Raw genomic sequence first — 5,954 nt, 5'->3', positions numbered from 1 at the left:
GCTACTTTGATTTGTTGTAGACTTGTTGTTTGATCTTGGGCTGGATGCCAACAAGAATATAAGATGCATATATGGTGGAACTGATGCTTGGTGTTTTGCACTCGATCTTCCTCCTCTACAGAGTCCCAACTCTCATCCATCTCTCTGGCAAATGGTAGTTGCACTAGCCGGCAGCAAGATTGTAAGAGCAGTTCACCCCAGAAAAAGTATGTACAGTTCATCAAAGAAGAAGTTATTATCCCCCGCTCCTCCCAAATGGTGAGGCGGATTTTCCTCGGGGTTTCGCTTTTGCTATGAATATTCCACCCAGGGAAACTCTTCCTTGGGAACATCTCCCATTATGGGCAAACAAGGCCTTAAGGTACAATGATTAGTCACCAGTTACATGTGACCTATGGGGTCAAAGGAGAATAAGTGCCCCCAAATAATATTAAGTGGAAGCTTGACTTGCCTTGTATCTAAGGAGGTGGGGAACACCACAATTTCTCAATACTTTTTATTGGAAAATATATGTATATATATCATATGCATGTTGTGTTGCGGGGACCACATCATTAAAAACCTTGTGTTTTCAAGAAACTCACTCAAAGTAGATCTTTTACCTCATTTGTCTTTTTCTTTTCTTTCATGTACATATAAGAACTTGTGGTCGATGTGTTTACTGAGGTTGATCTTCATTTTACCCCCTGCAATTGGCTATTCATTGTCCTGATATATATGGTGGGGCTTTGTACATTGTTTAGTCTATTCTCTATTGGATGTGGCTAATGATTTGGTGAAGCCATACACTCATGTCCTTCGTTGGACTAGTGATCACTTTACCAACATGAAAACAACTACCATATGTTTTGTAGATTCACTTTTCGGTGACTAACAACGTGGCCAAATATATGGATTTGACATGTCTTCGTGTAGCTTTTGCACCTGGTGTCTGCACTTGATGAGCAGATTATCGGTGTCAAAACCGGCGGATCTCGGGTAGGGGGTTCCGAGCTGTGCGTCTAAGGTCGATGGTAACAGGAGACAAGGGATAAGATGTTTACCCAGGTTCGGGCCCTCTCTATGGAGGTAATACTCTACGTCCTGCTTGATTGATATTGATGAATATGAGTATTACAAGAGTTGATCTACCTCGAGATCGTAATGGCTAAACCCTAGAGGCCTAGCTTGTATGGCTATGATGATGAGTGTCCTATCCGGACTAAGTCCTCCGGTTTATATAGACACCGGGAGGATCTAGGGTTACACAAGGTCAGTTACAAAGAAGGGAATCTACATATCCGGTTGCCAAGCTTGCCTTCCACGCCAAGGAGAGTCCCATCCAGACACGGGTGCAGTCTTCGGTCTTCGTATCTTCACAGCCCATCAGTCCGGCCCATGGCTAACAGGCCAGACGCCCGAGGACCCCTTAGTCCAGGACTCCCTCAGTAGCCCCTGAACCTGGCTTCAATGATAAGGTATCCAACGCGTAGTGTTGTCTTCGGCATTGCAAGGCGGGTTCCTCCTTCTGAACTCCAAAATAGTCTTCGGACGAATTGATCGTGTCCGGACCTATAACACACAACCGCAGAGAGTATAGTATTCTACGAATCCAATCTGCTGATAACTTTTAGTAACGTGATGTCACGCTTCTCGGTCATTATTTCGAACCGTTTCCCGTCCCGCCGTTCCATGTTTCGGGGCGTGGTTATCATTGACTCGCCTTGTCGAAGCAGAGATCGTGTCCCCTAATTGCGGGATTCTCATTAATATGAGCGTGGGTAACCCAACTGTCCCGCGGGAAAGATTCCTTAGGAATAGGCATGTTCTTAGGCTTAGGAGGAGGCCTCCAACACCCGTTGCCTTTATAAAGGAACCAAGGGCCCTCTTTTATGCCAAACCTCTCCTCAGCCTTCCCGACCTCGAGTTCTAGCACCCAAGGTTCGACTTCATCGTTTCAAGCCTCCCATCATGCCCGGACCTAGCTCCCAAGGCCGATGGGTGCCTTCCTCCGTTACAGAGGAGGATATCGCAAAGCTTCGGGCGGCCAGATATTTGACCGCGGAGGTCCACCATAGGATTCCTGCTCAAGGGCAGGTTATTCCGACCCCCAGATCTGGCGAGAGGGTCGTATTCATCTCCCACTTCCTCCGGGGGCTAGGGTTTGCTCTTCACCCCTTCGTCCGAGGGCTAATGTTTTATTACAGACTAGATTTTCATGACCTAGCCCCAGACTCTATCCTCCACATCTCGGCGTTTATCATTACATGCGAGGCCTTCCTCCGAATCCCCCCACACTTCGGCTTATGGCTCAAGACCTTCAGTGTGAAGCCGAAGGTGGTCGACGGGGAACAGGTGGAGTGCGACGGTGCTACGATCAGCCAACTCACTAGCACTCCTTGGCCAAAAGGCTCTTTTATCGAAACTTCCAATCACTGGCATCGGGAGTGCTTTTACATTACGGAGCCCCGCAGCACCAAGTGGGTAGCTGCACCCACATTCCGTCCTGGCCCACCGTTACAGCTTGCATCATGGATCAACAAGGGGTTGGACTGGGGATCAGTTGATGAAGTGCAGACTTTACAGAGCCACATCCGAACCCTCCTCGAGAGAGACATCGATCTTGTCAACGTGATCCAAGTGATGTTAGTTCGCCGAATCCTGCCGTGCCAGCGTAGGTCTCTCCGCATGTGGGAGTTTAATACAGAAGGACCACAAACCCTCCAACACTTCTTCGGCACCACACACAAAGGGATGTGGAAGTTATTTTTTAGGAAGCGGAAACATTGGCCAGACACCACCGAAGATGCTGGCCTTAACTGCAACCGTCCGGATACCCCGGTAAGCACTTGGCTCCCGAACACTTTATAATTATGCATACCGTAATATGGTACTGAGCAAGCTATCTTCTTCCAGGGCTGGACAAAGAAGGCGGAACTAATTATGTGTTCGGCCCCTCTGCCCGAGGGCCCAGCGAATCTTGTTCTAACAAGGATGCTGGCCCTGGCACCATACCAGATGCCTGTGAAGGAGGGCGAGGTGGAGAGTGAGAGGACCAAAGATGGCCCCTATTCCAAGGGTGCATCGGACATTGTGTCTGGAGGAATCAAAGTCCCCTCATCCGAAGACAAAAGTGAAGGGGGGGCCACTGTCTCCCTTCCTCCTAGGAAGAGAAGGGCCGCCTCCAAAGATGGGGAGAAGCAGGCTTCTAAGCGAGGCAAGATGCCTCAGGTGGCTGGCTCAGGCTTGGAGGACGTCGAAGCGCAGTCTCATGACGAGGACAAGCCTCAGGCCAAATTGTAAGTGAATCGAGGTTGTTTTAAACGTGTCCGTTCTTTTCTTATAATGCCCGAAATATATATTCCTTGTTTTTGCAGTTTAGCGTGCAGTCTTCCTCAACAATCCTTTTCCTCGAGGGACCTTCTCCCAGAGATGATGGAAAGCGAGACGCCCCCACCGGATTCCCCGTCCAATAGGGCGGACGAATTGGAGGTGTCATCGCGGAGGGTCTCCCCCGACCAACAAGTGGTGCAAGGGATGATAAAGACATTGCTCGAAGGTGATACTTCGGTGGCCCAGGGTCCAGGGGACAACAATGAGGGGCTCGGACAATCCGATATACAACCGGATACGAATGAACGGATCCCTTCAAAGGGTGGCCGTACTCTTACGGCAGCCTCCGGAGACCCAGAGGTGCCGGATATCTTGACAAACATGCCATGACAGGTGTCCTTCTCAGAGGAACATCGTACCTTAATGGGCACGTTGGTTGAAAAGGTCCAGTCCGCGAAGAGCGGATTGGATGAGGCCTTTGCGAGCCTACTAAGAGGCTTCGAGGTTTGTACTGTAATATGTGCAATTGTGTTTTATTCGCAAAATACACATGTGTATAGATAGTAGCCCCTGAGACTCAGGTTGGCTTCCCATGGGAGGCGAACGGAGGATCAAGAAGAAACATTCAAGGACTAATATGATTAACTTGAACACAGACTGCTCCCCCCTGGCTACTTCCTAGACTATGGATATTGTCGAGCTGCAACAGAAGCTTGATATGGCCGGGGATGACATTGCGTTAATCAATGTGCGTCTTGACGAATCGCAAGGTATGTATTCGGGGCAGTCCCTTCACATACATTTTTGTGATATAAGCATGATGGTGAAATTTATATACTATAATATGCATGGCTGCAGATGGTGCTGCCGCCGTTGAAATTCTTCGGGCGGAGCAGGCCCGAACCAAGGAGCAGGCCCGCCGTAGTAATGCGGCTGCCGAAAAGGCATCGACTAAGTTAAAAGTTGAACGAGCTGCTCGGCGTCAAGACAAGGAGAAGATATCCACGATGGTGCTCAAACTAAAAAGTGCTGCTAGCCGCTGTGAACTCCTTGAGAAGGAGAATGAAGCCAAAACGGCTGAAGTTGACAAGGCCTTACGAGAGGCGAGAGAAGCGCGGTCTGAATCCAGAGCCGCCCGTGAGGAGATCTGGCAAGCTAGGGAGATTGCGGCTGGTGAGCCATTTTCGCTACAAACTAAGTTCGGCAATCCGAACTATGCTTAGCTTAACCAATTGTGGAGTTCTCCGGACGAGTTTTTAGACTTGCCGAAGAGTTCTTCCGATGCGGCGCAGTTTTACCAGGCGCGAGAGGGTATGCAATGGAGAAGCTTTTCTAGTCACAATTCAGCGCGTCGAAGCGCCCCCTGTTGCTAAATGAGCAAATGTCCCAGTGGGCCGAGCTTCATAGGATATCTGGCGCTGCCATGAAGAACGTCATAACCCAGTTATGGACAACTGAGCCTATTCCGAATAGTTATTTCGGCTTGGTGCAACGGCTTGTTGACGCGGTGCCACGTATCGATGCTATGAAGTGGTCGATGTGCATCGAGGGTGCACGGATGGCCTTTGCCAGAGTCAAGACATTCTGGGGGAAGATGAAGGCCATCGATGTTGCGGTGAAGAGTCCACCCAAGGGCAAGGACTACCACGAACCGGAGCATTATTTTGAAGATGTCCTAGTGGTTGCCCGCTTGATAGAGGGTTAGTGCTCGAAAGACATAATGTTCGAGTGAGGTGTATGAGAATTGTACGAGACAATTTTATAGTTAATCTGTTTTTTTATATATTGCTCGAAAGTTTGTGTCCTCCTGTGCGGCCGTTTTAATATAATCTGAAAGTTTTCCAGTCGTCGGCTTCAGCCCCCTCGTAGGAAGTACGGGGGTGTTCGGAAAAGCATTTGATCACTCTTGACCCAACGTCTTGGTCCGTGAAGGAGGTGTCAATGCGGCGAACCAGGTAACCAGACTATAGGGCGTTAACACTTTCACTTAGCCATTAGAGTTCTATGGTGGGTCTACGACATAGCCCCTGGTATGTATGCGGCTTATTCATACGATGCGTGTACATATTTGACCGAAAAGAGGTCCTTCATATGACATGGAGGAATCGCTAGAGATTCCGATAAGTCATCGAGTGGTTGACCAGCTCTCGCCACATCATGACAGCAGTTTTTGGCTTTCTCTACTGAGGTGCTGAGCCAGGTGAACCGGACACACAACCGCAATAGTTCTCCCTTTACTACCCTAGCCGATAGAGCGAAACGTAGGATAGCAAGCACAGGAGCCGGGCAACCCAACTATTGACCCAAGACATGATTCGGAGATGATGCATATAAGGCCAAACTCACGACACCGAAGTATGCTGCAAAAGTTGTTAGGACTTTGTTGGCAACTCAATTGTTCCCGTACCGAACCCCTGGCAAGTTTAAGCCGGGGTATATCTGTGAAACAACCATAGGAGGCGTATTCATTTGCGGAAAGACGTGGATAATTAATAATGGTAATGTGAACTGGGACCTGAGCGATATGCCAAAGATTACTTGATATATATAAAGGTCACGCCCCCGGCTATTTGATATGCACTGGGTCGAAGGCAGAGGAAAAAGGCATGTTACAGGCTCGAAAAAGAGTGCGGTCTACAAAA

This window comes from Triticum dicoccoides, chromosome 4A (genome assembly GCF_002162155.2).
Source record: "Triticum dicoccoides isolate Atlit2015 ecotype Zavitan chromosome 4A, WEW_v2.0, whole genome shotgun sequence".
NCBI classification, from domain to species: Eukaryota; Viridiplantae; Streptophyta; class Magnoliopsida; order Poales; family Poaceae; genus Triticum; species Triticum dicoccoides.
This window is presented reverse-complemented; position numbering follows the sequence as displayed.